The following is a 12,128-nucleotide window of genomic DNA, read 5'->3' as shown; positions in this document are numbered from 1 at the left end:
AATACTCTCTTATCATCATATTCCTGTACCTGGAAAAGGCCTGATTACGCTGGGACAACTGCCGCTGAGAAACGAGTCCTGGGTCATCTGGGAAGCCATCTAGAAGCATGCAGCTGAAATCTGCCAAGATGGTGACCGTTGCCAGAGGAGACCCTGCAGAGCCCTGGAGGATGGCAGTATGCTGAGGGATAACAGCTGGGGACTGGTGCAGTGCCCTGGGTAGAGCCCTCCCACCTAGTGCGAGACGATCACCGGGGGCATCGGGAAGAGGGATTCCTCTGCGGCGGCTGCAGGAGCCTGGTGAACTGAGGGCATAGACCGGTTAGGCGGGCTGGAAGTGCTGCGGAATCGGAGGTGGTGGCAGCAGGGCCTGGCGCTTTTGACTCCCCCCACACGGCTGGGAGAGTCCATCTGTGGTGATTTGTGCGGCCCGACATGGAGGGGGAGAACAGAGGGGAAAGGTGTTGGCTGGGGGAAGGATTCTCTTTGGCTGCAGCTGTGCACAGTCTTGGAATCCTGGCTGGAACGCCGGCCCGAGACGGGGCCGGGGATGGAGAACAACCGCTCAGTGACCACAGGCCCAGCGAAGCAAGAGCCCAGGCCATACAGTTGTTGCACAGTGTGGGGAGAATGAGACGACACTGCATGCACCAGCTGGGAAGCGAAGCTTGAGCAGGAGTGAGGGCAAATACTCATCGGGACTGCCAGATACATGCCAGCTGAGCATGACTGGAGGCAGTGCTGCACGGGGAAGAGAAGCAACGAGAGTGCACGGAGCTGAGACCCCAGTGGGTCCTGTAAAATGCTAGTACCCAGGAGGCACGAGCACCCAACAGATCTTCACATTCTATGCAGGGAAGGGGGTGAGAGCAGCACCGGGAGGCTGCACAGGCACATACGCAGAGGAGCGTAGCACTGCTGGGGACACTCCCTCCTCCCCCCTGAGCACACAGGACAAGCCTGCGGCAGTGAGAGAGAGGTTACTACCACAGACAGCACTGGTGACTTTGTGGTAAAGAGGTGGGAAGAGATACAGGACAGTAGGAGACAGCAGCAGGTACAGTGAGGCCTCCTGGTGGGTGCCCAAGTAGAGAGTCTGAGGTGGTGCCTCATGGAGAAGAGCGAAAGTGAAGGGGCAGGAAGCTGAACCCCCCCCATCCAGGGGACACGGGGGCCAGCGCTCGGAAGCTGGGCGGTGCAGGCACTCTCAGCTTTGGTACTGTGCGCAAAGGTGAGGGGAGTTAATGGTTAGCAGAGACACTGCCTCTGAGCAACGAAGCACCAGCAGGCACCGACCCCGCTCAGAGCTGACACACGCAGAGTATGCCTGAACAAACAGACAAGCAATAATCCTAGGCTGGCGGCACCAACAAGGGGGCTAGCTATTCAGACAGTGACATGGAGCGAGCAGACTGTGAACATGTCGGATAAACATCACAAGGGCAAGACCAGGCAAACTAAAATGGAGACATTTGCCCACAAACGAGAGGGGGGCAGCGAGACCCACGATGGTGGCACACCGGCACAACTGGAGGGGAAAACGGACGAGAACCAAATCCTGAAGGCTATAACCACACTCCAGTCAACCCTGGCGATAGTGATCGATGAAGTTAGAATCGATGTGGGACTGCTGCCGCAGGATGTCAGGGGATTGGCAGAGAGAGTGCGGTCAGTGGAGGTGCAGGCGGATGAAAACAAGCAGTGCATAGTAGAGGCCCAGTCGGAAGTTCGAGGGTTAAAAATGAAGGTGGCCGTATTATATAGCAGAGCTGAATATGCAGATGAAAGAGCTTGGCACAACAATATATGGATACTGGGCCTGCTGGAGGGGATGGAAGGAAGAGACCCCACGGCATATGTGCAACATGTTGCTGCAAGAAGGCGGAGCAGGCAACCTGTCACATGGTTTCACGGTGGAACATGGCTAGGATAGCCCCTCCAGGAGCAACCCTGAGACCCCTGAAAGCAAAACTTCTGAATTACAGAGACAGAGAATCAATTCAGGCATTCTCAAGACAAGGTGGACATGGGCACATAAAGAGAGGATCGGCCAAAATAACGGTGTACCCACGAAGGAGAGGCTGCGACAGGCAGGCCTGAAGTTTATGTCAATATACCCGTCCAAGCTGAAGGTGCTCCACAACTGCACCTCACACTTTTGTGAAGTCAAGGAAGGGCTGCAGGCATGGATGGACACAATAGGAGTGACCCCCCCTTTGCAGGAGACAAGAGGTCACCCCCTGCAGGTGGACAAAGGATATGGCAAGCTCAACCCGGAGTGAACATGTAGTAGGGCAACACGAGATGGACATGTGGTGGGGAGAAGATAACTGAAAACTATCTAAGGCAGAGGGCGCAACAATAAGTTGGCAGTGGGGCTGCAGAGTAAGCAGGGGGCAACAGGAACCACACACACTGCCTGCTAAACCTGTTTTGGTCCCTGTAGGGTGCAGTTGGCGAGTAGCACCAGTTAGATGGAGAAGCAGCTGAGCCTGAACGAGTCAGGAACTGTTGGGCATTGGTTTGGGATATGGGGAGTTGGGGGGAGTTTCATCTTGGGTTGAATTGCACGCTACACCGACCCACTTGGGGGAGTACAAGGGAGGGGGAAAAGAAAATAATGATAGCTGTAGGAGGATTGGAAAGGAGGCCCACATAGGCGCAGGAACACAGGGGAAAGGGTGAATGAGAAAGGGCGAGTGTGACACCCCAGTAGAGGAAAGGCAAGAAGTGTAAATGAGTAGCAATAGGATTGTTTCCTGGAATGTGAGGGGGCTCAACAGTTACATCAAACGGAACAAAGTGAACACATATTTGGTGAACAAACGGGTGCAAGTGGCACTCCTACAGGAGATGCATCTGACTGCTTCCAGACAGGCCACGATTGGAAAAAAGTGCGAAGGTGTGGTACGCGGCTCGACTTGCTTGGCATATGCCAGAGGCACCCTCATATGTGTAGCCCCCTTGGTGCCATTTAAGATCTTGTATTGCAAGGATCGAATGATGGTGATGTATGGGTTCCTGGAACAGAGAGAAATCTGCATAATAAACAAATATGCAACCAATCATGATGCTACAACTTTTTTAGGTCCTTGGGCCCCTGGTTAGCACAGTGTAGAGGTACTCTATAGCTGTGGGGGGGGGACTTCAATTGCACTTTAGACCTGGCGCTGGATAGGTCAGATGGAAGGTGCAGGAAGAGATTGCCATCAGCAAAGGCACTGTGGAAACTGCTTTGTAAATTAGGGTTGTTTGACGTGTGGAGAAAGTTGAAAGGGGATAGAAGTGGGTACTCCTACTATTCAAGACCGCATGGAGTACACACGTGCATCGATTATATGTTCACTGGCGTTGAGACATTGGGCAAATTTGTTGCAGCGGAATATAAGGCGCAAGACCATGCACCGATGCTAGTGATGTGGCAGAGAATTGCAAATAGACGTCCCATCCCGACATGGCGATTAAGAACAGGAGCACTGCTCGATGAGCAGTTTAGCGACTATTTGCGAGGGAAGATTGAGGAATTCTTTACGGTCAATGCAGGTAGTGTGGGGAGAACCTGGACCTTGTGGGAATCCTTCAAGGTGGTGATCAGGGGGGAGGCAAGAGGGAAAGCGGGCAGGATACTGAGGGACCTACCGGGCGCTATATCCAGCATGGAGGAGCAGATGGAGTTGCAGATGGTGGGGGATGGGCAACCAGGGGGAGGCGAGCAGCGACTCATTGAGCTGCAAGAGGAGTGCATAGCTGCCTGGGAGTGAATAGGCAAGAATGACCATGGCAAATACACGGAGAGGCGCCACGAAGGTGGGGATAAACCAGGGAGATTGTTAGCCTGGTTATGTCGAGTGGAGGAGGAAGACGGGCCCAGAGTGAGATTAACACAGTGTTCAGAAGGTTCTATTAATGCTTATATGAGGCTGGGGGGGAAGAGGGCAGGGTTGAGGACAAAGAGGCAGTCTGGGATGAGATTGAGCTGCCCCGCTTAGCTTAGAGCAGGAGCAGGTGGAGATGTTAGACGCACCTCTCACGTAAGAGGAACTGAAAGCAACCATCCACACACTACCGACAGGTAAAGCGCTGGGAACAGATGGGTTCCTGGCGAAATTCTATAGGGAACACTACTCTGCTGGTCCGGAATATCTGCAATTGAAATTTCGACCCTATGTACCTGCTCGCACACTGCGTTCTGCTGATCGTTCCCTCTTGGCTTTCCCTAGAGTCCATCGTGTAAGAATGTGAAGCCGCTCTTTCTCGGTCAGAGCTGCCATTGTGGAATGTCCTTCCGATTGCCCTCCGGGCCTGTCCGATTCATACACATTTTAGGAAAGCCCTGAAAACTAGTCCCTTGTTTTTGCTGTATCTCAGTTTCAATCATAGCGCCAGGTTGCCTTTTTGGTGTTGGTTGCGCTGTACCCCGGTACGAATAATTCGAACATAATATAACATAACATAACATAACAATAACTTGCATCACACCTTCTGTGAATGTTTGAGGAAGCCTTTGAGTGAGGATTGCTACTGACCAGGCTCCAGGAGTTGATAATAGTACCAATATTAAAACCAGGGAAGCCCCCATTGCAGTGTGGTTCATACAGACCACTTTTAATGATAATTCAGGACTGTAAAATACTGGCCGCACTATTGGCAACGAAACTGAGGAGAGTGATTAGCAAACTGGTGCACCTTGATCAAGCGGGCTACGTCCCTGGCAGGAGTACGTCTTGGAACCTGCTCAGACTGCACACTGTTATAGAACGAAGAGAGATGAAGCAGAATATGCTCTATCCTCCCTAGAGGCAATAAAAGCATTTGATTCTGTCACATGGGGTTGGATGCATGCAGCGCTGCAACATATTGGAGTGGGCTCTGCTTTGTGCGGTGGTTGCACATCCATTAGCCTGAGTAAGAAGAGGGAGGAACGTTTCAGATGTGTAGGAACTGTGGAAAAGCGCTAAACAAAGGTGGCCGCTCCCCTATGCTGTTCATGCTGGCACTTGAGCCTCTGGTGGTCTGTCTCAGGAAGGACTTCAGAGAGGCGGGCATACCGGTGGGGAACGACATGCATGTGGTCTTGATATATGCAAATGTTATTGTATGTGCATAACCCGGCAGAGAACCTGCCACAAATCCTGGCTGTGCTGGATAACTTTGCTAGCCTATCTGAAATCACTATTAGTAAGGAGAAATCGATCCTATTCCCACTGGCGGCCCTGGCAGGGCTACAATAGAGGCACTTACCGAACCTGGGGCTGCGGTGGACAGTGAACACCCTCCGGTATCTGGAGGAGGACATATACTATGAACCAAAAAAGGAATATCAAGCAAATACTTTAAAGCCGCTTTATGGCGTTGACAACTCAGTGGCATCCTGGGAGAGACTCCCACTGTCCACGATGGGCCGTGTGGCACTCCTCAAGATGGTGGTGTTGCCACGACTACTTTATCATTTTGTAAGCATCCCTTATGAGATCCCTCAGGAGTTTTTTGCAGGTTGGACTCCATAGTGCAGGACTTTCTCTGGGGAGGCAAAAGATGCCGAATCTCTCTGGGCACACTGCGCAGAGATTACAAGGGCGAGGGGGTTAGAGTGCTACACTTCAAGGCGTATTATTTAACTGCCCAGTTGCGGTTCATAGTGGATTGGCTGGACGGAGGATGCATCGTTCGACACAGTGCTGCTGCAGGACAGGGTAAAACCGTACTAAATGAAGGAAGCGTTCGGGGTGGAGGCAGACGGACTAGGGGAAATGCCTGCGCTGCTGATCCTAGGATGAGCATTATGGCATAGACTGTGGAAGATGGTGGAAAGACTGGACCTGTACTCTGACAATATACCCCTGACAGAAGTTTGTGGCAGGATGCGAGAGGATGTTTACAATATTAGACAACACTGGGAATCGAATGGAATAATCACGTTGGGGGATCTGAATCAAGACAGTGTATTACAGAGCTTTTCTGACTTGACAGAGCGGTATGACGTTCTGAGGGGACCGTTCCTGACACATCACAGGGTGGCCAGGATGATTTCTAGCAGGTGGCTGGCGGTGAAAACGTCACGGGGGATGTCATGTTAGATACAACACACGACCTGACAGAAGGGGTCCATGTAATCTCCAGGGTTTATGAATGAATACTGGACTCGCTCAGCATAGCTGACCTCCAGGCAAGAGCCTAGTTGGAGAAGGATATTGGGTGCGCCTTCACAGATGGGGAATGGGCTAGAGTGTTGTTTTACACATGGAAAGTGTCAAGGAATGCTAGATTCAAGCTAATACAGCTGCAGGTCACGCACAGGGCATACATGAACCCTCACACCATCTCATTCCCGGGGGCATGGGTACAGAGATACCCTATGTACGGACCTTAATTGGCAGATATTCTGCACATGTTCTGGTCATGCCATGTAGCTGAGAGGTTTTGGCAGGGCATAGCAAACAGAGTCCTGAGGACAGGGATAGCCATGCATGCGTGGTCACCAGAGATGAGTTTATTAGGGCAGTTCAAGTGCAGATGAAATGAGACATAAATAGCTAGGATGAAAGACCTCATCTGTGTCGTGGCTAAGTGCAGGATCACTATGGCATGCAAATTGGCTGAGGGTCCCCGGGTGGTTGCATGGTGGGAGGGTTTAAAGAAATGGGCAGAGGCGGAGACAGTGGTGTGGTACAGGGAAGTAAGAAGGGGACAGCACAAAGTTAGCAATGATGTTGCAACATGGAATGCACTGGTTCAAAGCCTTCGGTCTGAAAGCAACACCTCCATAATGTCATCCAGAAGGTCCAAATCTTTATACCTTAACCTCTCAGAAACCAGGCGTGAAGGTTGAGGGTCCTGATTTAATGCATGGCCACCGTGTTGTCCATCATTATCAGGAGATTCTTTCCCTGTACTGAGGGCAGAAAAACAATCAGCGCTAGTTTGATTGCCCTCAGCTCCAAAAGGTTGATGTGCAGTTTGGACTCCGACAGAGACCAGCGTCCGCTGGTTGTCAGACCATTGAAATGTCCCCCTCAACCGATGAAGGAGGCATCAGTAAGCACCGTTATCTCTGGCCATGGTTGCCAGAAATGTTTCCCTTGTAACACATTCTCCTTGCAGGTCCGCCACATGAGGTCCTGCGTGACCTTTTTCGGGATCTGAACCAGATCGGTCATTCTGCCAGAGAACTGTGACCATTATGATCTGAGGGCCCACTGAAGGGATCTCATCCTCAGCAATCCTCTGGCACCAGAAAAATGCAGGACGCCGTGAGGCCCAGAAACTTCAGTTAATCGAAGGCCGGAAGACTTTGGGCACTTTCAAATGTGTTTACCATCTGCGATATGTGAAGAGCCCTTATCTCGGTGACAAAGCTTTCCCGAGAAAGAGTCCAGGACTGCTCCAATAAACTGCAGCTTTCAGGAAGGTGTCATGTGGGATTTGTCCGTGACTGAGTGAAACACACTCAGTGCATTTCACTTTGGTAGCTTTAGCCTTTGGTACATTTCCAACAGTGGTAAAGAACTGCCACAACCATGATTCTCTCTGGGTGCTAGAGGTAGGCACTTCTTCTACCTCATCTTCCTGGTTTCTTAATTGTCTTTTGAAGTATTGCACTTCTTTCATTGCCTAAGTCCTCCAGCTGGTGGTGGCTCTTGGGGAGGAGGGATGGCAATAGCTGATGCCTTTTTAAGGTAAATAGCAGTTTTCCTAATATTCTTCCAAGTATATCTAAATTCAGACATTAGGCTCAACGTTTGCCTGACCTCTTAGAAGGCACGTTTTGTGTCGAAACTAGTTTTGACCTATAAGAAACTTCTTGACCCCCTTTAGAACTCCCTGTATGAGTAACTACATCAAATTACAATGGAGGAATCAATTGCTTCTGTCAATTCCTACAAAATCAGCCTGTACGAGATGTTAACATCAGTTCGGGCCTCTGAAGCGGATGTAATACAGCACCCAGTGGTTGTAAAAAGAAGTTTGTTTAGGTCAGATTGGGCCGAAACGGTTGATACTATTGGTTGGTACATATGCCACATATATGGAATATGCTCAGTTCATTCATGCGAGAGATTGCATCCTACTGTATCTTCAATGCTTTCCATGTGAAAAAGCATGTGCTAACTAACTACGTTTCCGGCTGAATCAGTTTCACACAAGGGAAAGGACAAAGTACTGGAATGGCTCGCACGTGCCTGGTAATTCAACACGCAGCAGATTTTGTAGGGATGTTGACTCAATTAAAACTTTGAAACACTGGGTTATTGCCTGTCAATTATTTTCTAATATTAGGTTTTTTTGTTTCGATGGTAAAGGTGGCGACAATTCAGACTTTAAAATGAATTTGTTTTGGTGTAGGTTAATGTGGGGGGTGAATGTTTCATTGATTTTAGCTTTGAAACATGTTTTTAAAATTATTTTAGATCAACTGAAAGCTAATTCATGATTTTAACAATTGTTTTTTTGTTCGATTGTGTACATTTTTATGTCGTGTAAGGTTTATTGTAAACCAAAAAGTATGTGCTGTGTGCTAGATTGTTAATGGATAATGAGTAATAATAGGTGTAGGAGCTGTGCAAGGGTACATTTTGAGCTTTAAAGTTTCTAGATGAGCTGGAAAATGCAGTTTAGAACAGTTTGAAAAGTCTGCAATCACGTCAGATGTTCGTGAACATCGGTGAACACAAAAACAGTGGAAAAAGTTGCAAAAAGTGTATAGAAGTGTTACAAATTATGCCAGAAGGTGGGGAATGGCAGAGATTTAAGGTGACACTTTTTAAATTGGAGGAAAATGTTTCTATATTGGGGTATATTGGGGCTAAGTATGAAATTAGTAAGTTTTAGCAAATTAGGGTGCACTTGTACAAACCTATGAAATTCACTGAAAAAACTTTGGTAAAGGGACGTTATGGTTAAGTTGCACTAATAGAAACCCATTAAATTCAATGAACAAAACGTTGTTAAAGGGATGTTAGGGTTCTTTTGCACTAATAAAAACCCATGAAATTCAATCAAAAAACGTAGTTAAAGGGACATTATGGTTACAAGTAAAACGGAAAAAAACAAAATTTGCCAGTTATGGTAAGTTTAGTAACCATAACTTGCACCACCACCGTACACTGCTAAGACAAACAACCAGTACATGAAAGATGACATCACAAATGTCATTGATGACATAAGCTTCTTAATAAGCGTATTCTCTTTTTAAACCACTCTATCAAATGCCATGAAATGCAGCATTCTGCACCTGGCCACATCAACTGGCAGTTACATGTACTGCCAACATATTAAACTTCCACTTGCCACTTAAAAATGTTCTACAAACTTTTGCATCTGCTTTTCCATTCTTTTAGAAAATAGTTAGACACAGTGCTGGTGTACATGCACATATGCATTTTTTTTAACTTTCAACAAAAGGCTCCTAAAAATATTTTTTTAAAACACACAGCATTTGCCATTCCATATAAATGTCATGCTTTCCAATCTTTCTCATTACATCCCTTATAGTGTCACCATTCTCTTATGTGTATATTGCCAAAGTATACAACACTCCACCTTACATATAAAGTACTGTTCTTTCCAGCCACTACTATAAGACACCAAACACTGCTCCAACTACAATTTGGCATTGAATTACCACTAGGCTACTGTTTCCCTATTGTTTAAAAACACTGCAACACATTACATATACGTTGCAACACAAATGCAGCACTCAAAAATAACCTAGATATGCATCATTTGTACACACCCATTTTTGCCCTTTTCTTTATAATGTCCGAAACAGCACTAGTAATAGTCCAATTGTTCTAACAACATAGTTAAGACACTTTAGTACATCACACATAACACAATTGTATTAACACTTTTTCCCAACAACCCCTCTTACCTTAATACTAATACCTCTCTTACTAAAAGTACTTCACCATTACCACATGTAACCACTAACTTTCTTTTACAATTAAAAAGGAGATTGACGAAGACAGTTACTGAAGAAAGAATACTCTTTACATCCTACAAAGTAAGTACATTAATATAGCATGTATATCTCTCTAATAGTAGCAATGTACGCTCATTATATATTAGACTAGAGTATTTGTTTCTACTCAAAAACATTGTATTTTACACTTACTAATTATATAGCAACATTCACACTATTTCTATTCCCATCTAAACACTGCTCTTTGTTTAATACACCACCCATTCCTTACTACCTAACACCACATCCATCTCTAATCAACTTCTATACCACAATTTTACTTCCTTACTATTCGATACCCCTATGCACATGAGGTGCTAATTCTAACCCAACAACTTTCAAACTCATTGTATTCCAAATCACTAACACACATTGGCCCTCATTACGACCCTGGCGGAATTCGGAAAACGATGGCGGAAATGCAATACCGCCATCGAATAGCGCTCGGTGCGACTATGACCCGTCACCGCAAAGTACGAAGCCATTAGCGACACCGTAGTGAACGCCAACGCTAACTGCACCAAGCACGCGCGCGCGCGCCATGCCAAACCGCAAACACCACCATGGCGCAAGGGTACGCCAATTCCGACCCTAGCGGACATGTACCTAACGCCATCAAGCACGGCGGAAAGTACCATTCCGCCATGGTGAGAAGTACGGCATCGCGAATCAACCGTAAACGGCCCCACTGAGTGCCTGTACACTGCTCCCTGCCCACAAAGCACAACTCCCCGTAGGTGCAATGAAGCCACAATGCAACCAGTGAAATGTACAAGTCACCCATGCATGCCAACGAACAAAAGAAACACAAGAGGGGCCAATGGGAGCTGCAGGGCACAGATGGCACGAATACAGAAGCCATCCCAATGGACATGACCACAGTCCCCCACCAAGAAACGCACGCAAACACAGGCACCTGTGACCAGCAATATTCCGAGAATCATATCATTCCACCAGTCCACCTGGCTGACCGGCATCTGTTACACAAAACCCAATCCCCCGCCCCTGAGCATGACAACATTCAAACTGTCATATTGGCAGCCCCCATCCCTGACCACACGGGCTTCGTAGGCAAACGCGCCCAGTACAGTACCACGCAACTAAACTCCGAAGCTGGAACCCAATGCAGATCTCCTCACAATACATCGCCCCCCAAATAGGCACATGCCACATCACTTGCAAAGAAAAACGCTACACGGGCCAAATCAGAATAGTAATTTAATGCACATCAAAATCACCAAGCCCATACAGCCATCAGGCCATGAACTCCAAAACACTTTTCACCATTGTGGGCTGCATCCGCAAGAAATGACCAGCCACTACTTGTGTGACGCCCTGTTCCATCATGGTACACAGAGCCACATTCACGTACGAAAAGGCAACATGGAAGCGCACAGAACCGCAGGGCCGTCCCAATGGGGAGGCACTAGTCCAGCTGAAAGGCCGAAATGTTGCTCCGAGCCACCAGTACTGCGTAAGGGCATGTGGCCCATTGGCGATCGTCCCATAAGATCGTAATGCTGCTCCACTGATTAACACGAAGCAGCAGGTGTCGGGAGTAAAACCCATCTGCAGGAGTGGCATACAGATGGCAGTGGCAAAAGGGGAGGAGATACCTGTCAACCAAAAGAAAAGAAAAAGAACAGAATGGCCATCAGAACTACATTCCAACAACTCACTCCAATGATCACACTAAATCCACAGCCATATGCATGCTAGCCCACTCCAAAGGATCATCACCACCCCAAAACCACTTGCGACTCATAACCATCTATATCGAGGTGCAAACACCATCACGAACGAGTGTACCTGTGCATGCGTCTGTCAAAACAGAATCCATCAGATGGGAATGTTAACGTGCATGGACACAAGTGTCTGAGGGCGCATCGAGACAGGGAGGGCTCAACAAGGCCAGATAGACGATGGTCCCACTATGGCAGCCCTGCATCACATAGCGTAGGGGAGGCGGATAGATCCCAAGAAGCCCTGTACATGGCAAACTCTGTATCAAATCACCTGCCCATGCATCCATTCATCATTCCCTCATCCCGGGATTAAAACGCCTGAATATTTACTCACATAACATTAGAAATATCCATTGAGTCTGTGCGTTATGCAGCCTGCAAAATCCACAGTGCCCCAGCCCGGGATTCCAGTGTAGTGAAGT

This window comes from Ambystoma mexicanum, chromosome 5q (genome assembly GCF_040938575.1).
Source record: "Ambystoma mexicanum isolate Mex_15411 chromosome 5q, UKY_AmexF1_1, whole genome shotgun sequence".
Classification (NCBI taxonomy): domain Eukaryota; kingdom Metazoa; phylum Chordata; class Amphibia; order Caudata; family Ambystomatidae; genus Ambystoma; species Ambystoma mexicanum.
The sequence above is the reverse complement of the archived record's forward strand: the minus strand, read 5'-3'. Positions refer to the sequence as shown.